This window comes from Ursus arctos, unplaced genomic scaffold (genome assembly GCF_023065955.2).
Source record: "Ursus arctos isolate Adak ecotype North America unplaced genomic scaffold, UrsArc2.0 scaffold_26, whole genome shotgun sequence".
In the NCBI taxonomy this organism is placed as follows: Eukaryota; Metazoa; Chordata; class Mammalia; order Carnivora; family Ursidae; genus Ursus; species Ursus arctos.
This window is the reverse complement of record NW_026622941.1, coordinates 28,383,862-28,408,433: the sequence shown is the minus strand read 5'-3', so window position 1 is coordinate 28,408,433 and position 24,572 is coordinate 28,383,862. Positions and strand designations below refer to the sequence as shown.

General features: G+C 37.4%; 1 protein-coding gene across 10 annotated transcripts in view; it reads right to left on the bottom strand.

Annotated features, from left to right (window-relative positions):
• Positions 1-24,572, bottom strand: part of RESF1 (retroelement silencing factor 1) — a 241,149-nt gene that overhangs the window by 192,768 nt on the left and 23,809 nt on the right. For all 10 annotated transcript variants that reach the window (XR_008955925.1, XM_057303218.1, XM_057303217.1 and 7 more), the window contains exon 3: positions 15,384-15,490. The gene's annotated coding sequence lies outside the window, so the exon portion shown is untranslated. The remainder of the gene's footprint in view (positions 1-15,383; positions 15,491-24,572) is intronic.

Below are 24,572 nucleotides of genomic sequence, written 5' to 3'. Positions count from 1 at the left end.
TTGTATACCTGAAACTAATATAATGTTATGTCAATTATACCTCAATAAAAATTACATATTCACATATATGTATTCACACACAGTGTGATGATGCAAGTCAGTAATATTAGTAATAATCATTATTAAAATGGTATATTTATATGGTACTTTACAAATTCAAGTGTGCACTATTTTCTCCTTTCATTCTCACTACTGCCCCCTTGAGTTAGGTGTCAACACTCCCATTTACAGTGAAGAAATTGAGGCTCAAGCAGTTTAAGACATTCATTCAGCTGTGACCTATACCTAGAATGAAGATATGTACTGCTGTGTCCAGAATAGTCCCCATTTATGCCTATTGTCCTAGAGTAATCATTAATAGCAACACTTCCACTCTCCGAAGTCTCCTAGTTGGACAATAAATTTAATGGTCACGCTACCAAAACCTACTTCTTTAATTCACTCAATTCCTGTCTCTTATTTCATTATTGCTTTGTTTCCTCCATTTACAGCAGTTTGGGGTGGTTATAACAGGCGAATGAGCTGGCTTCAGACCATAAGATCACTTCTCTGAGAAAGGGCATTTCAGTTTGCAAACAAACTCATCCAGTAATTTTTAAATTGGAAAATTATCAATATAGTATAGCAGTTAAATGATCAGGGTCTCAATCTCAGCTCTACTACTTCCTAGCTGTGCGACTTTGGGGAAATTAATGTGGAAAAAAATCAGCCAGAGCACCATTAGCATACGACTTTATTTTAAAATATTGGTCCTGACATGAACAGACACTTTTCTAAAGACGACATCCAGATGGCCAACAGACACATGAGAAGATGTTCAACATCACTCATTATCAGGTAAATACAAATCAAAACCACAATGAGATGCCACCTCACACCTGTCAGAATGGCTAAAATTAACAACACAAGAAATAACAGGTGTTGGTGAGGATGCAGAGAAAGGGGAACCCTCTTGCCCTGTTGGTGGAAATGCAAACTGGTACAGCGACTCTGGAGAACAGTTCCTCAGAAAGTTAAAAATAGAACTACCTTACGACCCAGCAATTGCACTACTAGGTATTTACCCAAAGGATACAAAAATACAGATTCAGAGGGGCACATATACCCCGATGTTTATAGCAGCATCATCAACAATAGCCAAACTATGGAGAGAGCCTAAATGCCCATTGACTGATGACTGATGAATGGATAAAGAAGATGTGATATGAATGGATAAAGAAGATGTGAGATATATATATATATATATGATATATGTGTGAGAGATGAGATAGATATGTGTGTGTGTATATATATATATATATATATATATATATATATATATATATGAATATCACTCAGCCATTAAAACGAATGAAATCTCACCATTTGCAATGATGTGGATGGAGCTAGACTGTATCATGCTAAGTGAAATAAGTCAGTCAGAGAAATGATCATATTTGACATCATATATGAAAACCATATATGATCTCACTCATATGTAGAATTTAAGAAAGAAAACAGATGAATGTATGGGAAGGGGGGGGCAGGGAGAGAGGGAAATAAACCATAGAGACTCTTAATAGAGAACAAATTGAGGGTTGATGGAGGGAGGTGGGAGGGGAGATGGGAAAGATGGGTAAAGTTATTAAGGAGGGCACTTTTTGTGATGAGCACTGGGTGTTGTATGTAAGTGATGAATCACTGAATTCTACTCCAGAAACCAATATGCACTGTATATTAACAAAATTTTAAATTAAAAAAATGAATAAATAAAATAAAATAAAATAAAATAAAATAAAATGTTGGTCCTGAGAGGGCTTCTGAAGGAACTAGAGAAGAGTCCGTCTTCAGGAAGGAAGGGGCAAGAATTTTATAGAATTTTAGCTGGAGGCAGGGAGGGGACTGTCAGCCAAAATTCAGCTAGTTTGGGGAATAGCTGGTCAGAAAAGCACCTCAGAAGAAGAGGAAATTATTATTGTACATTAGCAGCCATTGTTTGGGCAATTTGAATTTATGAAAATGGATGGGAGAGACAGATCAGGATTAAAATCCTGTGGAAGAAGGAATGGGAAGAACAAATCAGGCAAAGTAGACATACAGGGGCCACATGGAAAACTCTTGGGAACCTCAGGGACTCTCACATAAATTAACCTCTCCAAAGCTCTATTTCCTCATTTGCAAAATAATAGGATATACAAGTTGTTGAAAAGAGTAAATATGTTATTAAATATAAAGCTGTTGTTGAAAAGAGTTAACATGTTATTAAATATAAAGCAGGCAAAACAGTGTCTGACACATATTGAGTGCTTAATAAATGTTATTATTATTATTTTCTTTCTTTACTTACCTCTGCCTTCTGAAGGAGGGTAGGATATGGAAATGAGGGTGAATATATATTTGCCAGAAAGGTTTAAGGCAGTGCCATCTCCAGAATTTTTATGAGGTTGGGCTTAAGGCTCACAATTCATTTGGAAGGAGGTCAGTAACAAAAGGAGGCTTGGCTTGGCATTAGTGCCTCGATAATTTTAATAAATTCCCACATACATCCTTAGATGGGGAAAATGACTTTTTCCTCAAAGAACTAGCCCAACACTAATCCCTGTGACACTGTACTATTTGTCATCCTTCTCAACCCAACCAAGTTGCCATCTCTAAAACCCAACGTTCTTGATCTGTAAGGAACAGCTAAGGGACTTTCTCAAGGCTTTCTTGTATTTGCATAATACGTTCACCATTCTCTACTTAGATTACATATTTTTGATAAATATGTAATCAATTACATAAATAAAACACAATTTAAATAATAAATAAATAAAACACAATTTATTAAAGAAGCTTTGATTTATACTTTCTATACAACTGAGAAAAAAAATCAACTGTTTGTAATAAAAGATGAAAACCCCAAAAGGCATCTGAGGTGACGGGTAGAGAGCACGCATAGAGATTATGGAGGCAGGGAACTTCCCAAGCTGTACTCAGACCTCACCCACTCAACAGACTGGAACACAGACTGGCAACTCCTGGTAGTGTAAAGGTGCTTTATTTGTTACTCATTACTTAGAGATTTTACCATATTTTCCTTGGGGGGAAAAAACCTCCTTCTGTTGGCTTTTTGAAAATAAGGTAGATTTCTTCAGGTGTCAACAGTATTAATGACTAGTCCAATAGTTTCTCTTTAGCTCTAAGACTAAAAGAATAGCAATTAACTCCCATCTACTGTTTAGTAGTTTTGTTCCCAGAAATCACTAATTTTCCATTATTTTCTTGCCAGAACTGTCCAAACTCTGTCTAGAACCAAAGGCTCTGGTGATACAGTTTCTATTGTAAGTGTCAACATTCTACACCTTTTTACTCTATCTGGACAACTGAGCTCGGGTGCTTTATAGAGATACATCCCGCTGTGAGTCAAGGTCTGAAGAGGCTGTCCATTTTTTCCTCTGTTTAAGGAGATCAGTCTCCCCTGAAATTGAAACTCACCTAACAAAAAAGAAACCTGATGTTTTACTCCATGGAATAAATATCATGGAGAAATGTAACACTTGTATAAAGGCAAATTATTATTTTCTAAATTCAAAGTTTGTATTTTTGACACCAGACTAGATGGTCCTTCCCCATCCCAAGATTATACAAATACTCAACTAGGGCTTTTTTTTTCTTTTGTAGTTATTGTTTTATGACAAGTGTTTCATTTCATTTTACTCCTTTATGTTTTCTATAACCTAAATTGAACAACTTTTATAAGAAAAAAGATGAAAATAATTTTTAAAAATGCACATTCAGAAGGATTCACATACTGTCAAATAAATGATAAGGCAGACAATAAGGGCTGAAAGAGTTCTGAGAAAAACAAATGGAAACTAAGGTAGCAAAAGAGGCTTTGCAAGGGCAGTGGGATTAAAATGGCCTTGAACAGAAGTGACGTCAGTTAAGAGATGAAAAGGAGAATGAAGGATCAGGGGTAGGAAAAAAGCAACAAAAGCATTGTGAAGTTTATGTTAAGGAGGAAATTAGTCAGTTTGTCAATTAGTCTGTTCAAAATTTTACGCAAAAGAGAAAACTTTGGGGATGTAGGATCCACACTGTAAAGAGTTTAGAATTAGGATTAAAGGAAATTTATTCGGCAAATCTCATACACAAATTCAAGAACTGAGTAGAGATTTAACTTGCATTTGCAAAGGAGACAAGTTAGTGCAGAACTGGCACACCTAATCAAGAAAATAGAAGCCTTTGAATAAAAAATCGCAAGGTCAGGTGATAACTCAGTTTGTTCTGTGGTAGTCAGTAATTCTGATTGGATAACTTTTGGGTCCATTTTGATAAAAAAGAAAAACAAAATGTTTCTGTCTTTGGAATAAAACACAACTTTATGGCTTATCTTAGAATTCAAGGCTTTTTAGAATATTCTTGTTTTTTAAGACTCATCTTAGAATGCAATGTTTTTAGAAACGTTAGCCTTTTCTAGGCTTTGGTACAGGACGGGCTTGATTGGTCAATATTGTGGACAGGGTTAGATAAGACATCAGTTTTCTTTGCCATATTGTATAGACTAGAGTGTAGAGCTTCAAACATCCAGAGGTTTCAGCCAGGCCACCGGGCAGAGCTGTGATTGTACCGGTTGTGCACTGCACAACTGTAGGGGGTGCTATGTACACAGTGCTCCCCGGAGTTATACAATGCAAAATCGGCTCAGCTTTCCTTGGAAACGTAGAAGCCAGGCAAGTAACATAAAGCAGTGAAGCATATGACCCACCTAAAGGATTCCATCTAATTAAAAAACAATGTTCAAACCACTGTGGAGCAATAAAACAAATTTGCAGACTATATCCAGCCTTGGAGCTCCACTTTGCAACCTCTGCTATAGACTGTCGAAACAGACAATATTTTTGAGCAGTGTAATGATGCATTAAAGAGGTTTGTAAAGGGGCGCCTGGGTGGCTCAGTCGTTAAGTGTCTGCCTTTTGCTCAGGGTGTGATCTCAGAGTCCTGGGATCGAGCCCCACATCAGGCTCCTCCGCTGGAAGCCTGCTTCTTCCTCTCCCATTCCCCCTGACTGTGTTCCCTCTCTTGCTGGCTGTCTCTCTCTCTGTCAAATAAATAAATAAAATCTTTTAAAAAACTAAATAAAGAGGTTTTTAAAATGATTTACAGAGAGAAAAGACTAGAAAGAAGGAGACCAGTAAGAAAACTATTTCAATAGTCTAGAGCAGAGGAAACAAAGGCCTGGCCTAGGCCGATGATAGTCAGATAGAAAGGAAAGAATTCTTAGGATTTAGTGATAGAATTCAGATTTGATTCAGAATCAAGTTGATTCAGATGACTTCCCACAAGGAAAAAAGTGAAGGAGGTCGGAGTAATGCAAGGTTTTGAACCTAGGTCCTCAGGAAAATACTTGGAGAAAAAAAGATTTACCTTTGAAACAAATTCAGATGTTTTTTTAAAAATAATTTTAGATTTTAGATCTAAAAAACAAATTTTACATGCAAAAAACCAATTTTAGACTACGATAATAAAAATCATGTTTTGAAAGATTATTTAATGCTATAGTACTGCTATAATATTTATACTGCTATAAATTAAAAATACATGGGGAAAAAAGCCAACAAAGAGGGAGAAGGGAATTGGAAAAACCACACAAAAATGTTAACAGTGACTATCTTTGAGTAATGTGGTTATGAGTTCTAAAAATTCTTTTCTTGGGGCGCCTGGGCGGCACAGTCATTAAGCGTCTGCCTTTGGCTCAGGGCATGATCCCAGCTTCTGGGATCGAGCCCCACATCAGGCTCCTCCGCTGGAAGCCTGCTTCTTCCTCTCCCACTCCCCCTGCTTGTGTTCCCTCTCTCACTGGCTGTTTCTCTCTGTCAAATAAATAAATAAAATCTTTAAATAAATTAAATATATAAATAAATAAAAATTCTCTTCTTTATATTTACATTTTTTCCAAATTTTCTACAATGAATGTTGTGTTTATAATTAGAAAAAACAATTGTTTTAATATCCTAGGGACTCACCTTTTACAAAATCAAGAAATTAAATCTCCATTGTTTTTGTTTTTTTTTTTTTAAGATTTTATTTATTTATACGACAGAGAGAGAGATAGCCAGTGAGAGAGGGAACACAAGCAGGGGGAGTTGGAGAGGAAGAAGCAGGCTCACAGCAGAGGAGCCTGATGTGGGGCTCGATCCCATCACGCCGGGATCACGCCCTGAGTCGAAGGCAGATGCTTAACCGCTGTGCCACCCAGGCGCCCCTCCATTGTTTTGTTTTTGTGACAACTATTTGCAGTAGCAAATGCTAATAGGTTAGCTTTTTTTTTTTTTTTTTTTTTTTTTTAAGTAGGCTCCAAACCCATTCTGGAGCCCAGTTGCAGGGCTTGAACTCAGGACCCTGAGCTCAAGACCTGAGCTGAGATCAAGAGTTGGACACTTAACTGACTGAGAAACCCAGGCACCACTAGGTTAGCTTTTTGGTGTTGGGAAAATAGATCTTTTTCCAGGGGGCTAAATACAAAGTCCTTGCAATCTCAAAGAAATATTCAATATTTTCCAGTAACATAGACTCGTAGACATTATTTTTTTGACTCAAAAATTAATTTCAAATGTGTTAATAATTTTGTTTAAAAGACAGTGGTTTTGTTTTCTGTTTTTCAGCATTCATTATTAGCCTTCCTCAAGTTGCACTCAAGACTTAAAAACCATCTGAGCTTTTGCCAAGAACATAAAAATTCAAGGTAAGAAGAAATGGTAACAGTATCAACAATAAAAATAATAATATGTTAATAGATTTAAAAATAGCTTCACATATATTTGATACACTATTTGACTTTTAAGAAAAAAAAATCGAATGTAATAGTGGCAGGGTTTTTTTTAGCTCTACCTTGTGGAGGAGACATTGAGACTCAGAGAGGTGAGTCTCTTGCTCAGTATCATATAGCTACTAAATAGTAAAATCAGAATTCAAATCAAGGTCTTCCATTTCCAAGTACTGTAATTTTTCCTACAGAGTATTAATGGGAAACCATGAAAACTATGTCCACCTCGTTAGACCCTTCTCTGTTCTGACATCAAGGCCTGTTAATCTTGCTACCTTTGCCTAGGCCCATGACCTGGTCAAGCTCCAGGCTCTCACTGTGGTGTAGTCTGCTCCAACCTAGTGAAACCCAAAATACAACAAAGGAGAAGAGATAGTGATTTTAAAAAACTCTTTCGTTAAGGAAAAAAAAATACTGTCTTTCATTTGTTTGAGGCATATTTGGCATTTTAAACATTGCACAATGGTTTGCATATAAGTACTTCCTAAATGAATACAAGAGTAAAGTTCTGAGATAAATAATGGAAATGACCGCAAATTCACAAGTTTATTATGCAATAAGTCACATCCACCAACAGAATAATTTTTTATGCATGAATCTTCTACTTATCATTATTGGGTAGAAGGGGGGGCACCACTCTCTTGGATGACCTGAGGCAGAACTTCAAGAATTAGTTTCGGTTCCACCTGGTTATATCCCCAAAATTAGTTTTCCCTTCGTCCTTCTTTTATATGATCCCATTTGGCAGTTACACCCACTTGCTGGAAGAATTTCTCATTGTTCCGTGATCAAGGGTACCATTTGTCTTAACTGATACTCCACTGTTCGTCATGCAAACATGATTTTTGCTTTGAACACGACGTTGATTTGATACATTCTCAGGTTGTTCTTCATGCATGCATGGGTTCTTTGTAGGTGTCATTTTTTTCTGCCTGGATTATTGACTTCTCACATACACTATTTGGACATTTGTTCATGCTTTTATGCTTAATACCCATACTGCTTTGTTCAGTATGAGTGGGTAATTTGGATATATTAGCAAATAGCTCATCTGTTACTCTACTAATCACTTTAAAAGCAACACTGCTTTCTCTACAGTTTATAACAATGTCACATAAATATTTATCAAATGAATCATTAAGTGGATATCAGCTAAGAGGTATTACAGACACCTTTGAGTGGGATGTTACAAAAAGTAGGAGATTCTGATGCAGGGTGTTTTTTGTTTTTTGTTTTGTTTTGTGTTTTTTTTGAGCAATAAAAATGATTAAAGTTTAGGTGTAAGTTAGGATTTGAAATATTTCAAGATACCAAGCATAAGCAATAAAAAATAAGCTTAAAGAACAAGAACTTGTAAAAATGACCTGACTTGGTAACGTCTCAGAGGAAGCAGAGAACATCCTCCTGCCCAAAGCCACTCCTTCCTGTATTATTTATGCTGATGGGGTTCAGAACACGCTATCCCAAAATATGAATATTGAATATTTTAACTGAAGGAGTTTGAGAAAACAAGCAGAAGCAGGAAGATCACTCTGACCTTCCTCCTACACTTCTGCCTTGAATCAGGTCATAAAACCCTCATGTGAGAGGTGCCCTCCCTATATGTGGTAGACAGAGCATCGTTATCTCCAGGACAAAAGGACACCAAGAAGAATCCAAACAAACAGGCCTTGCTAAGTGTGTTACTACAATTACCTCATACTCCTTAATCTATCATATTCCTCCACAACAATGCATTCTTCAAACCTAGCATAAAAGTACTCAAGTCTAACTGTTTCTTTGGGTCTTCATTTCCCTATGAAGTCTCCTTCGTCACATAAAACTTCTCCTCAATTTGTATGTTTTTCTCCTGCTAATCTGTCTTTGTCGGTTTAATTTTCAGACCCAGCCAGCGACCTTCACAGGGTTGAGGAACCCTTTTTCCTCCCTGACACTGCATAGCAAATTACTTGAGATTTAGCAACTTAAAACAATAAACATTTATTATCTCACACCATTTCAAATGGTGAGGAATCTGGGAGCAGCTAAGCTGAGTGTATCTGCCTCAGAATAGCTCAGGACATTACGGCCAAGATGTCAGCCAGAGCCGCAGTCATATGAAGGCTTACCTTAGCTGGAGGATCCCCTTCCCAGCTCGGCACTTGGGTGTCGGCAAGAAGCCTCAGTCCCTCATCAGGCTTGCCTCTCCATAAGATTGCTTATGAAGTGGCAGCCGGCCTCCCCCAGAGTGAATGATGAGAGAGACAGAGAGACAGAGAGAGAAAGAGAGAGAGAGGGAGAAGGCACCAAGATGAAAACTACAGTGTCTTTTATGACCTTATCTCAGAAGCAACATAGCATCACTTTTGTTGTATTTAATCAGTCATGAAGACCACCCCTGGTACAACCTGGGAGGAGATGTTCCCAGGGTGTGAATACTGGGAAGTGGGGCTCACTGGGGGACATTTTGGAGTCTGGCTACCATTCTTCCCTTGTATCCTTTACTATCTTCTCCCGCTCCCATCACCCTTTTGCTCTTTCAACTTAAACTACTTCCTCCTTACTAGGCCTTCCCCTATCTTGGTTCTAGACACTCTGAAACTAGACTCTGAAGCTCCACTTCTATACCTTCTTGGGTAAAAGAAAAAACAAAACCTTTCCAAAATGCTCTTCCTAGTTCAGCTCTAGTTACCCACTCTGTCTCCATGGTTGAATTCCTGAAAGAGAAGTCCACACACACTTCCACTTCCTCACCTCCCATCTCCTCGGCCCACAGCAGTTTGACCTGCACCCCAACCTTTCCAGTGGAACTACGGTCCCCATGTCACTGGAATGTTGCAAGGAGTTCTCAGTTTGAAATTCCAATACATTTTCAGCCCTTACTTAATCTCTGCAACATTTGTTTTCCATGAATCTCTTTTCCCTGGACCACAATGACACCATTCTTTCCTGGCTTTTGTCCTAACCCTTTCCTGACTATTTCTCAGCTTCCATTGCTGATCTTCTTCCTTTACCTCCCTGTAAGTATTGGCATTCTCCACAATTCGACCCTTACCTCTTTTTTTCTTATTATTCTAAACACTACCCCTGTATCTTCTCTAAGCCAGTGGCTTTTGCTACCATCTGTATGCTGCTAACTGCCAAATCTATATCTCCAGATTTGTTCTCTTTCTTGAACTGCACACCATTATAACCGACTCCTGGCTTAAGAGTGTGAAAGCCCCACAGGTTTCTCAAGAGATAGATGTGTTGGTTCAGTTCAAGGAGATCAGTTACTCTACCTGGGAGGGGAAATTTTAAAAACTATATTCTAAAGGAAATCCTGTCTCCAAAAAGAGTTTTATCCAGTTGGTACAACCTCTAGTGCAAAGGCATGATGGAGTGTGATCCCAGCAGAGGGCTTCCCTCTCTTCCCAGAGGAAGCCACCAATATGACCACCAAGCCATTATTCATCATTTTAGTTCAACATAAAGAAGTGCAGACAGCTCGCCCTCATCATCAGTTTATGCAGAGATTGGTAAAAGTAACAGCTGCACCCAGCTTCATAAGCATCTCCTATCTGTCAGCACCTCCTTCAGATACTTCATGGTAGCTGTGCCAAGACTCCCAGAATCTTGCCACATTCTGTCCCCCTGGACAAATTGTTCAACTAAGACCAACCGCTCCCCGGAATGCTCAGGCTTTCAGACCTAAACCCCTCCTAATTCTGTCATGAGACCATGTTCTGAGTCATGTCCCACAGTGTGTTGTCAGCACAGACACAGATGTTACTACTGCGGCTACTCCTGCTGTCCTCACACTTTTACCACGTAAATGTGCTGTGAGCAGGAGCTTATCAGGCTCAATAATGTCATGATGCCCAGTCAAGTGTCCCAGGCAGCAGCCTGCTGTTCATATACCTACACGATTGGGAACTTTTCCCATTTCCCCGTTGGTATGTGCCCCTCCTCAGCAGCAAAGCTAGATGTCAGGTGGGTAGGTGTTTCCTTTTATTTGAGCCACAAACCTTATTTTTGCCAGGCATTGAGAAATCACTGGCATTGAGACAAAGCACCCAGAATTTCTCCACCTCTTGGAGTCTCCAGAGCCTCATTCAAAGGCTAATGAAACCATCTCTGTACTTCAAGCACATCTAATCAAAGAGACTGCCAGAAACCAGACAGCAGTGCTTCTGCTCTTCTAATGTATAAAACTGATCAGGAAAAAAATAAAATAAAGTAAAATAAAACTGATCAGGGATCACAAGCAAAACTCATCTTACATCCAGGGGAAAATACCTAAACATTGAAACACTCCAGTAGTGTAGGGGGAAATTGTAAAATAAAATGTAACGTTAAATAGAAAGAAAATTTGAAACATATATACTGAGAAAATGCCATTCCTAACAAATTTAGTGATAGTCCTAGATTACTTATAGAGAAAAGGCAGAGAAGAAGAAAAGAAGAAAGGAAGGAAAAGGAAGAGAAAGGAAAGGAAGGGCAAAGTGAGGGGGGAGGAAGCAAAAAGTACAAATATATAAGAGCCTCTTTACCTAGAAATCAATGAAAAAGGTCCATGGCTTGGTTCTAGATACCCTGAAACTACCTTTGCAAGTTAGTCAAGTTTCCTTCGTCTCGTTGTGCTACTTTTTATTCATTGGGATTGCATAAATTTATGGCTGGTGTTGTCTTATACTGATATGCTTGTATTTTTGTCATTTTGAGAATGCTTTATAGACTCTTGTAACTAAGACATAATTCACAGGTGAAATAGACAAAGGGGATTACCAGTACACTTATCTAGATGAGTGCTGAGAAATATATAGAATTGTTGAGTCATTATATTGTACACCTGAAACTAACATAACATTGCATGTCGATTATACTTCAACAAAAATAGACATCATTTGCATCCTTTACCACATTAAATATTTGTAGCTGCATGTAATCTTGATGTTCTGATGACTGACTGGGAAGAAGGCACAAAAAATTTCAAATAGCATCTCTAGTACTGGGGCAAACCAGAAGCATTCTGATCCTGACAGTTCTTCAAAGACTGAATAGTACTCACTTCACAGCATACCAAAAGCCCACCGTAAGAAGGGAAGCTACCAGGTATGACCTTCAAGTCAACATCGTCAAATTAGGAGGAAGAATTTTGGCAGCAGAGCAGAATACAACCTCACTCCATCAATCTGCCCAGTCTAACTCTGCATATTACACTGGTGCATATATGCAAAAGCAACCACTGAATGACTCCAAGTATTACAAACACTTAAAGGGTGTAGGTAATGGTTAAGGACACTCTCACCATTGTTGTAATCAATGTTGTAAATTTGGGATAGTTTTGATTATATACGTTTTTTCAAAAGTTTATTCTCATGCACTGGGTTTGAAACATCACGACACTGGCATCAATCACAAGATCAATAAAATCTTCCAAGGTTCTGCAAACCTGGTACCTCTGTCTCCTTGACATTCTCCTGTTATGCTTAAGACAAGCTGTTGAGCTTGAGGGGGAGGTTAAATGGGCAGCTTGAAGAAAATTGTAAATGTTTGTAAAATCTGTTGAGGGAATTTTGGAGAAACAGATGGCCCAGAACAAATAAAAAGATTGCCAAGCTCTGCTGGAGGTTCACCTGAGTTTAGAGGTCATGGATTTATTGTGGTTATCACATGCCAGAACCATTAGGTTTGTTTTCACATTTAATGCTCGTGACATCCATATACGTAAGTGTAATTTTTCTTGATTATACAGGATTTAAATCACTAATAGAAGCTTCAGCAGTGAGTTCGTCAGGGTTTTGTGGTTGCAAACAACAGAAAATTACTCTGGCTAATAGGAAATAAAAGGAATTTCATTGGAAGGATATGTGCAAGCTATCAAAACAAAGAAGAGGCTAATGAGCCAGTATGTAAAGCACAAAACATTTTCCCAGGTCTCCGTAGTAGAAACAGATAGATGCCTGTGTAAATCACCTAATGTCTTTGGATCACTCCATTCCAGAGTCCAGTTGGAGACAGAGAGAAACTGTTTGCCCTAGCATGGGTCATATGCTTAGTTAGGCGAGCTGCCTCCAAGCCTGGAGGGTTGGCAGATAATTCACTAAAGGAGAACTGAAGTGCTGTTGTCAAAAGAAAAGGGGTTGGATGATGGTGAGCAAAAATTAATAAATGTTCACTGCAGATAAAAGAGCAGAATTGAGATCAGAAATGTTAAACCCAATATGGTATGTTCTTTGCCAAGTTGCCTCCTAATAGCAATGGAGACGGTAGACTGTTGGTTGGGGGGTTACAGTACAGGTGGAACAGGAGAGTAAGAATGTGAGAGTTGAGAAGGCTGCAAATAACAATGGATGGTGGGGGGCACCTGGGTGGCTCAGTCGTTAAGCATCTGCCTTCGGCTCAGGGCGTGATCCCAGCATTCTGGGATCAAGCCCCACATCGGGCTGCTCCGCTGGGAGCCTGCTTCTTCCTCTCCCACTCCCCTGCTTGTGTTCCCTCTCTCGCTGGCTGTCTCTCTCTCCATCAAATAAATAAATAAATAATCTTTAAAAAAAAAAACCAACCAAACAAAAAAACAATGGATGGTGGGCCTCCAAGCTAGGGATGAAAGTGTGGCCAAAAGGGGCCTTCAAAACCAGGAGAACTGGAGGGCCAGGGTGGTAAAACAGGTGAGTTGAAGGCATTTCTGGGAGTCTTCTGAGATGATGCCAGAAATTCTACGATGTAAACCAAGTGAGAGACATGTCCTGAGAAGTTGAGTTATGTCATGAAGGGTCACGAAAGAACACATAAAGTTCCAGTTGTGTTTTAGTTTCTGAGACAGTCAGAAGCATACTACGTTATTTGGTTCTTGAAAATGTAAGCAGGAGGGAGACACTTCATTGCCATAGCCATCTAAAAAACAAAATCTGCTCCAGAGATTTTATGGCTCTGTGTTGAACGAAGGAAAAATGAAAACTATATTGATCACGGTATTTACAAACTAAGCGAAGAATGTCTGAAGAATATTTTATGAATGAACTAATTTTTCTACCCATGCCTTTCCCCAAAGAATTGTTTTATGACTCCAGGTAATTCTCTCAAACAAAAAGAGTGTTAACACAAGCCTAGAGGCAATAGGTTTTTTGTTGCCTAAAGATAGTCCTACTGATAAAAAGAAATCGAAAGCAGGTGTCTTTACTTGCTTTGTATTAAAAGGAAGGAAAATAAAACAGAGGAAATCTGCAATTTACAAAAAGGGCAGAGCACATTAAAATGAACATTTCTGGAGTGTGTGGGGGGGGGTAAGAAATAAGCGTGGGTATAAAAGGGCAACCTGAAGTATCCTTGTATTGATGGAAATAATCTGTACCTTGAGCCTATTAGTGTCAATATGCTGGTTGTGATATTGTACGATAGTTTTGTAAAATGCTAACCACTGGAGAAAGCCAGATAAAGGCTATGTGGGATCCCTCTCTATTATTTCTTACAATTGTGTGGGTATCTATCATTATTTCAAAATAAAGTTTAATTAAAAAGAAAAGCAACACAAACACAAAATGAACTTTCCTAGCTATAGGGAAGAACAGTCATCTTCACCCCCTTGTGTTTCCATATGCAGTAACTTAAGGGAGACCAAAATGGTTCTCTGACCTGGCTGCTCATTTGTTCCCTGGGTGACCGCAAACTTCCCGGAAAGCTGAGAATCACTGAGATTCTCTCCACCCCTCATTTACTCCTCCACAGGGGAATAGGAGAGCCTAGATGAACACGTGAGTTGGGGAGAATAAACAGCTCAGCCCTTCCCCCACCATTTCTAGACCTGTGTTTGCAGAGAATGTGTCAGCTGTCCTCTCATGGGCCTGTATTCTACTGGGAACCTGTGTTGTTCAGCTATACCAGTAACTACTGGATAAGTCTGGGAAAAGTAGGACAGCGCCCACTTGGCCATGTCTTCTAGTCAGCTTTATTAAGGTAACAGTCTGACCTTCGTTTGTCTGAATCTCTCTTTCAACCGATTCCAATTTCAAGAGGAAGAAAGGGACACTACTTTTTAGGTACCCGGTTCCTGCAAGAAAAGGGTTTTCAGCAGGGATGACCTCATACATCAGACCCAGGGACTCCGGGGATATGACCTTAGATTTGCCTTCTTGCCACTCTGCTCCCCAGAATGTAGCAAAGTAAGATAAATGTGGAATGTTAGCGGGTCAGATTGCACCTGGTTTACAGAAGCATTCGTTGTGAAATCTCTAATGAGTTGCAGCTGCGCTGGGAGGCATGTGACTTGGCATTTACTCCTGAAGAGACTGTATAACAAGCATGGGATTACACACAGGTAGGGAATAGAAAGGGGGGGTGCCCTAATGTGAAGCTGTCTGCCCCGGATTCAACCTCCTCTCTTGTGCCTGAGCCCTGCAGAAAGGAGGAGAGTGGAAGCTGCACCTAACCTGTCACCAGGTATCTGAGAACACGTGTACCAAGTAGTCCATTAAAATTCTAGCACCTGGCACCTGATCTTCAGTAACTGGGCAAAGTTCTTGGTTAAGTTCACTTAGTTGTTGCAGTCATTCTGGAGGTGAGCACAGCTCTCACTCATTCCAACATTGATTTCCATTCTCTTTCCCTTTTTAGAGATGCAAGAAAGCAAACGTACCTTCTCAGATCGCCCTGCAGGTAGAGGTGGCCCTCATGACTCAGTTCTGGCAAATGACGAGTAAGCTGCATTTTTCTGGTACTGCTCTTCCACTTCATTCTTCTTGCCTGAAACACATGCATGATGCTTGAGGCTTACAGTCATTGTGAAGTATGTATACAGCAAGAGGCTTACAGTCATTGTGAAGTATGTATACAGCAAGACAGAAGGGGTCAGTGGATGGTGTTGTGGAGCTACCATACCAGTCTTGGACCTCCTGTCACCAGATCGGCAGCCTGTCCTGGATTATCCATCTGGACCCAATGTGATCATAAAAGTCCTTATAAGGGAAAGAGGGAGGTAGAAAGAAGGATCGGAGAAAGATGTGACAACAGAAGCAGAGTCAGAGAAATGCTTTGTTGGCTTTGAAGGAGGAGGAAGGAGGCCATGAGGCAAGGAATGCGGGCAACTCCTAGAAGCTGGAAGAAGAAATAGATTCTTCTCCAGAGCCTCCAGAAGGAATGGAGTCCTTCCAACACCTTAATTTTAGCGTAGTGAGGCCTGTGTCAGACTTCTAACTTACCGAACTATAAAACAATACGTTTGTGTTGTTTAAACCACTAAATGTGCAGTAATCTGTTACAGTGGCAACAGAAAATGAATATGCTCTCTTAAGACCTTTTAATAACAAATTATGATTAGTCTAAGGAAATTGTTTCCTTTCAGTGCAAGACACCTCTAGTTTTCAAAGCAAGGGCAAGCAAAAAGAGACATAACTTATCTTTCAAGAAAAAAAAATCCCCAGGAACCTAGGAAAAGGAACCCAAAAAGGAAACTTCCCCAGGAACCTATGTTTTTATAGCCATGATAACAAATACCAAAGCTGGTTTTAAACCTATTTAACTGATCAGTGACAACTTACTCCGGTAAACACACCTCAGGAACAGAAAACACACTTTTATAACCCGTGTTTCTAAGGCTGATTTTCAACTACTCCTGCCTCAGTAACCAATACGTCCCAACAATACTTCCCATAAAACCTCTATTTGCTCTGCTCAATGAGACTGTGTCTGATCAGCATAGCTTTCCCTTACCTAAGTAAGCAATAAATTCGGTTTCTAGGTTTCACACTTTGGGTGATGATCTTATCCTTTGGTACATTGTACATTCTTCTTAATTTAACAAGGGCCACAGAAAACACAAAGTGCCAGGTTTTCATACTAACTGTTAAGTGAAGGAGTTGGGAAAGAGAAATAGAATTTGTTTCGATTCTGTGAAGAAATAACTTTAGGTGGTTGTTTAAAACTCTTGATTTGTTCCTATGTTTATATTTGAAAAACAAAAACCCTAAAACTAAATAAAATCACTCATGATTTCACCATCTTCATTTTTTAAGTATTTAAAGAAGTACAAGTCCTTGATCTCCCTCCTACCAATCCCACCTGCCAGGGGTAATTGCTACTAACAATTTTATGTATATTTTTTCAGGTGTAAACTTAGGCACAGAGGTGTTATAATAAGCCTATTTTAACCGGTTGCCATGGTGTTGCCGGGGTCTTTGAAACATATTTTATATGGTTAATTATAGTTTGGTATTTTAGCATGGTTGTGGGCTTTATGAGAATGGTAACCATGATACATTCATCTCTCCATAAGAAATTATGTTACATAATAGGTTTTCAACAAATATTTACTGAAGTTAACTAAGAACTAAATTTCTCTAAATAAGATCCCATTTAATTTCTGGTATGAGAATATAATACTTAGTCCTAAGGTGATAGAGTTATAGATACTGAGTCTAACTGTGGTGGACTCTGGGATCTTAATGTGTATAAAGTTCTAGGGCAATATTGCTCAGAGAGTGGTCGACTCGTGATGGTCTATGAAGTATTCAAAAAAGTTTGGCCATTTCAGGGGAGAAAGTAAAGAAGTAATTTTGTTTATACACAGTTCATAAATGTGAAGTTAAGATTACTTCTTTTACAGAACTCCTCTTAAATTTTTAGTTTATTATTTTTAAAATAGATATGATTTTCATGATTCAAAGTTGAAAAAGTTAGAGTGCCTGGCCAGTCCAATCCGTGGAGCATGCAACTCTTGATCTTGGGGTTGTGAGTTGGAGCCCCATGCTGGGTGGGGCAATTACTTAAAAAATTTAAAAATGAAAAAAAATTGAAAAAGGTCAAAGGATAAACAGTAAAAGGTCTCCCTCCAACCACATCCCTTAGCCAATAATGATCAGTTTGTTATGTATCCTTCCAGAAATATTTTACAATATATAGGAAAAAACACACATACAAACACACACGCCTCTGATCTTTTTATACAAGTAATTTAGGCTACACAGTCTTCTGTATCTTGTTACATGCAACAGTATGTCTAGGACAACCTTCCATACCAGTACACAAAGAGCAGCCTCATTTACTTTTATGGCTGCGGAGAATTCTTGAATGGACACAAAGATAGTTTTCTTTTTAGATTACAAAGAAGGTCTTAATAAATAACTTTGTACAAATGTTAGTTCATACCTGTCTGAATCAATCTGTAGGACAAATTCCTAGAAACAGACTTGTTGCTTCAAAAGGTACATGAATTTATAACTTTTATAGTTAACTGCTAAAATCTCTTTTCATGGAGACAATTCATCCTCTCATGGAAATTAGAGTGCCTCGTTCCCCATAATCTCAGCCACATGGTATATTATTATCAGACATATTTTCTCTGCTAATTGAATAGGTCAAAATGATCCCTCAGCAGGACATTAACATTCATCCTATTGTGAGTGAAATTAACATTTTTTTGTATGTTTGAGTCATTTGTATTACCTTTTCTCTGAAGTGTCTGGTTTTATGATTTGTCCATTTTTCTATTAGGTTGTATTTTTCTTTCTTTATTGCAGGTTCTCTTTTTTTATATTAGGAAAATTAGCCCTTTGTGATACAAATATAAAATTATTTTCCTCAAGTAGCCATTGCCATTGCTTTATGATAACTCTTCCCATGCAGAATTTTTAAAAATATGACTTGCAGGGGCGCCTGGGTGGCTCAGTCGTTGAGCGTCTGCCTTCGGCTCAGGTCATGATCCCGGCGTTCTGAGATCAAGCCCCACATCAGGCATCCTGCTCAGCAGGAAGCCTGCTTCTCCCTCTCCCACTCCCCCTGCTTGTGTTCCCTCTCTCACTGCCTCTCTCTCTGTCAAATAAATAAATAAAAATAAAATCTTAATATATATATATATATGGCTTGCAAATACTTTATCCCATTCTTTGGTTGTCTTTTCACTTTCTGGGTAATGTCCTTGAAGCACAAAATTTTTTAATTTTAATGAAGTCTGATGTATCTATTTTTTTCTTTTGTTGTTTGTGCTTTTGGTGTCATATCTAAGAAGCCACTGCCTAATGCAAGGCCACAGAGATTTTTATCTATGTTTTCTAAATAAGATTTAGCTCTTGTCTCTAAGTGTTGATCCATTTTCAGTTAATTTTTGTATACAGCATGTGATACTTGGGTTTTAAATTTGTTTGTAAATTCCAGTTGCCCCAGAACTGTTCATTAGAGACTATTACTTCCCCTCATTGAATTGTCTTGACAGCCTTATTGAAAATCATTTTACCATAAGTATATGGGTTTTTTCCTGGACTCTCAGTTCATTCCATTCATCTATATGTCTATCCTTATGCCAGTACACATAGTCTTGAATACTCTAGTTTTGAAGTAACTTTGAAATGGGGAATGTGTGTTCAAACTTCAAACTTTTTTCTTTCTTTTTTTTGTTATAAATCTAAAATAATCCTTATTAAAGAATAATTGGCATACAATACTGTGTTAGTTTCAGGTGTATAACATAGTGATTTGATATTTATATACATCATGAATTGGTCACCACAATAAGTCCATCATCACACAAAACTGTAACAGTATTATAGGCTATATTCCCTATGCTGTATATTATATCCCTGCATCTCATTTATTTTATAACTGGAATATTGTGCTTTATTTTCAAGATTGTTTTAGCTCTTCAGGGCCTCTCGTAATTCTCTATGAACTTGAGGACCAGCTTTTCCATTTCTGCAAAAGGCAATTGGAATTTTGACAGGGATTGTATTGAATCAGCAGATTAACTAGGAGGTGTATTGTCATCTTAACAATATTAGATATTCCAATCTATAAACATGAGTATCATTTCAATTCCAGTCTTCTGTAATTTCTTTCAATAGTGTTTTGTTTTTTTCACTATGAGTCATCCACTTTTTTGTTAAATTTATTTTAAGTATTTTATTCTTTTTAATACTATTGTAAATGGAATTGTCTTCTTTGGTTTTGGATTGTTATTACTAATGTATAGAAATGAGACTATTTTTGTATATTGATCTATATCTCTGCAACATTGTTAAACTCATTTATTTGCCCTAATGGATTTTCAATATATAAAATTATGTCATCTGCAAATGAAATAGTTTTACTTCTTCTTTTTTAATCTAGATTCCTTTTATTTCATTTTCTTGCCTAATTGCCTTGGCTGGAACCTCTAGTACAATGTTGAATAGAAATGATGGGAGCAAACATATTTATTTCCAATATTTTTTAACTTCTTATTTTTCCCCAAATTATGAAGATAACTGCATTAGCTACGAAAATGTTAGTGGAAATAGTAGTCATCATTTTTTTAACCATTTGTTAATAGAAGTGTTTCTAATATTTTCCTATGGAACATAAGCTGGCTTGGGGGTTAAAATAGATTTATGTTAATGTAGTGTATTCTGTTCTTATTCCTTTATAAACATCTTTGACTCAAAAGTAGATTTCAAATTTTTATCAAATTCTGTTTCAAAGTCTGTAGAGTTGATCTTCTTTATATCTATTCATAAAATATATGTCCTAATATTTAATCACCTTTGTATTCCTGAAATAAATCCCATTTTGTCGGTTATTCTTTTAAGATACTGCAGTTTTCCTTTTCCCAATATTTTATTTAGTATTATTTCATCAATATTTATAAGTGAAATTATTGGGCATTTCTTTTCCCTATCATCTCTGTCAGATTTAGTATCAAAATTATTCTTGCTTCATATAAAGAATTTGCGAGGTTTCTGTATGTGCTAGAGTAGCTTAAATTGGGGAATTATCTGCTCCTTAAAGTTGCAGCATGACAACGTATAAGAGGTGCTTTGATTGTGTGGGATAGCTCTTTATACTTTCTTTTACAGTAATTGATTTGTTTAGACTTTTGGTTTCTTTTGAGATCAGTTTTGGTATATTATAGCTTCTTAAAAACAAATCCATTTTATCTAGAATTTCTGAATTATTGCATCAAGTATATTTGTGCTTTTTTCCTTAATTAACTCACTTAAAAGTTTATCTTTTTTTTTTTCCCCAAGCAACCAGCTCTTGGGTTATTTAATTCTATCCTTTTCTTATTTTATAGATTTTATAAATTTATTTATTTTATATTTTAAGTAGTTTCTACTTTTTTTTTTTTTTAAGATTTTATTTATTCATTCAACAGAGAGAGACACAGCCAGTGAGAGAGGGAACACAAGCAGGGGGAGTGGGAGAGGAAGAAGCAGGCTCCCAGTGGAGGAGCCTGACCTGGGGCTCCATCCCAGAATGCCGGGATCACACCCTGAGCCGAAGGCAGACGCCTAATGACTGTACCACCCAGGCGCCCCTTAAGTAGTTTCTACTTTTATCTTTTTAGTCTCCTCTCTGTTTTCTTAGATTTATTTTGCTGATCTTTGTTTAATTTCATTTGAATTTGCTTACTTCATCTGTTTTCAGTCTTTCTTATTAGTTAATATGGTGAAATTTTCTAGCTGCTTTGTAATTTATTCACCTGTGAATAAGACCTAGTTTGGAATATTTACAGAGCTGTATTCTAGGATATGTTTGTGTCAGCACGGCCTGAAATATATGCAGTTTACATCCACTTAAAAAACAAAATCATTTAAGCAGGCACTGACAGCCAATGACAAAACTGGTCAAACTTAATGCTTGACATAACTTTAGTTTGCTAAGGGATGGCTAGACCCTGAACTTTATGCAAATGTTCTGTGTTGTAACTTGTTTGCTCCATCTCGACCCAAACTCTACCCATGTGCCTAACCACCAACTAAAATTTCCTGCCTTGATCTTCCTGCTTTTACAATATTCGACAGGGTTCGGTAAGTTCAAGACCCACCCCTCCCTTGCAATTTTAGTATACCCCTTCCTCTTTCCATAGCCACCTGTCCCATGGTCTCTGCATATAAATGTTTTGCTTGTCCACTTCTCAGAGATGTTTCTGGCTTAGGTTTTGAGTATCTCTCTATTGCAGTAGGCCCCCTTAAAAACTCTTGCCTTGCTAATGTCCAGACTCACATTTTTGTTTTGACACCAGAAGAGTTAGAAAGACACTTTGATTTCTAGAACTTCATTGATTTTGGGATTTTAATTTTGTTGCTAGTGACTTTTGCTTATTAAATAGGATATTTACATATGTAGTAGGTTTTTTGAAATCCCCTAGTACAATCTCTAGCTATTTTAAGCAATTTGTGACATATTACAAAAGTATTAAAATAGGTTTCCTCTGAACACTGCTTTAGCAATATGACATATGTTCCAATATGTAATGTTTTTATTATTGTTTTATCTAAATAGCTGCAATTCCATTTTTCCCTTGGGCCCAAGGGCTGTTTAACACAAGGTATTTTATTTCCAAGTGGGGCTTTTGTTGCCTTCTAGTTTTATTGTATTGCTACTAGAGAAAGTTATCTGTACTGGGTTTTTTTTTTTTTCTTTTTGGAATTTATTGAGGTTTCCTCCTTAATTAGGAACGTAAATAAGAAGTATATTCTCCAATTTCAGAATCACAGAATTTGACATACACCAATTTACTCTATCACATTATTGAAGTTCGTTATACCTTATTTGTTTCTTTGTATGCTTTATCTGTCATGGACTGGAGAGATGAACTGAAGTATCCTGCCACTAATGTGATTCTGTCTACTTCTCTGTATAGACCTTAACTTTTGCTTAAAGACTATGCTTATACTGATGTATGTTATTTGTACATAGATATCCCTAACTGTTATGTCTGTGAATTCCAACCTTTCACATATGAAGTGCCCTTATCTTATTTAATGCTTTTTCTTCTCTTAGTTTTAAGTTTCTCTTTCTTTACAGTGTAGAATTATTTGTTTTGTATCCAATCTGACTTTTCCCCCATTACTGCACGAGTTTAACTCATTTATAATTATTACAATTATTTACAATTATTGATATGAAAGGTATGTTTAGTCATCGTTATGTCTTGTTATATTGTGATATGATTCATGCTTTTAAGGTTAAAAAATGATTTCCTATGTGGGATTTTGCTTGGTTATATGTACAATTCTTCTTTCTTTCTTTTTTTTTTTTAAAAGATTTTATTTATTTATTTGACAGAGAGAGAGAGACAGCCAGTGAGAGAGGGAACAGAAGCAGGGGGAGTGGGAGAGGAAGAAGCACGCTCCCAGCAGAGCAGGGAGCCCGATGCGGGGCTCAATCCCAGGACCCTGGGATCATGCCCTGAGCCGAAGGCAGATGCTTAACGACTGAGCCACCCAGGCACCCCTATAAATGCCCTATTCTAAGCAATAAATTAGTAACTTGCTTTATCCTTCCACCTCCCCTTTCTCTCCACAACTTCCCAATTTTAATTAATTATATTATCTTTCTTAATGTTTAGCTTTCTGTTTAGTAGAAATAATGCCCATAGTTGTTTCCATTTTAATCCTATTTGTCAGCAGCCCTTTAATGCTATCTACCCTATGCTTTCTAGTCATCTATTATTCAATAAAATTTGTCCACTGGCAGAATCTTCAAATGAGTTAATAGAAATACTATCCTTAGGGTCTTGTGTTTTCAGAACTCTTTGCCTTTTTACTTATACAACAGTTCGACTGGATATACAATTCCTGGGTCATACCTCTTTCCTTAATTTTGTATTGCTCTATCTATGATGTCTTCTAGGAACGAATATTGTCTTCTAGGAACGAATTCAGCCTGTTTTTGTCATCATAAGTGACTTATTTTCTTTAACTTTCAAAGAATGCTAATTTTTGAAATCTAGTATTTTTATGAGGACATATATTGGTGTTGACCATATGGGACTATTTTATAAAATAATATTTGCCTTTTATATTGTTTTCAGACTCAAGTCTTTTTTTATTTCTATGATTTCTTTTTCTTGAATTATATTTTTAATATTTTTTCCTGTCCCATTGTTTTTTTTTTTTTCTTCTTTGTTTGTAATACCTATGGATTTATGCTTTTTTAATCAGTTCTGGAAAATTCACAGGCATTATCTCTATATATTGCCTCTCCTTTCTCATTATTCTTTCTATGTGGAACTCTAAGTGCTAGATCTTGTCATTCCATCTTCCATATCTTTTAACCTTTTTTTGGGTACATTTTCCGTTTTCTTATTTATCTTTACTACATTCTGGATCAGTTCTTCGGATATATCTTCTGGTTTACAAATTCTCACTTGAGTTCTCTAATCTAGCTAAACCCTTCACAGTTGTTTGTTTGTTTGTTTTTGCTGCCAACAATGATAATTTTTTATTTCTGGTTTCTTTTGGATTGTCCCAAAATGTTTCTGAAAATTTCTGGATGTTTCTAATTGAATGATCACTTTTTAAATTGCATGCTTTATTTAAACAGCTCACACATAGCTGTTTTACATTGTATGTATGTAATTATAATTCCAATACTTGAAATTTTTAAGGAATCTAAATCTGGTGTTTGTTTCTTGCTGACTCTCACTCATGGTTATTGCCTTATTGTGTGTTTGGCAATCTTGTTTCTGAGTTCATCGCTTAATCATAATCTGTCAGAGTCCTCTGGACCAAATTTGGAGAGCTCTCCTCCAAACAATGTTTATTTCCATTTCTGTCAGTAACCAAGACCACTTCAGCCCTCTTTGGGGTTCTGGCTTAGAGTATCTCAGGTACAGCTTGTCCAGATAGCTGCCATTCCAAGGGCTGGTACCCACAACAATTGTGTTGCTATAGGAATATTTCCTCAGGCCAGCACTGCTCTTCCTGGCTTCCCACAGCCAGGCAGCTTCCTGTTACTCTGGCTATCTACACTGTTTTCCAAGCCAACAGGAATCTTCCTTGTGACTCAGTATTTTGTGTGGGAGTTTGTTTGACTTTTCCCCAGGTAATGAAGATAGGCCATTACAGGGATG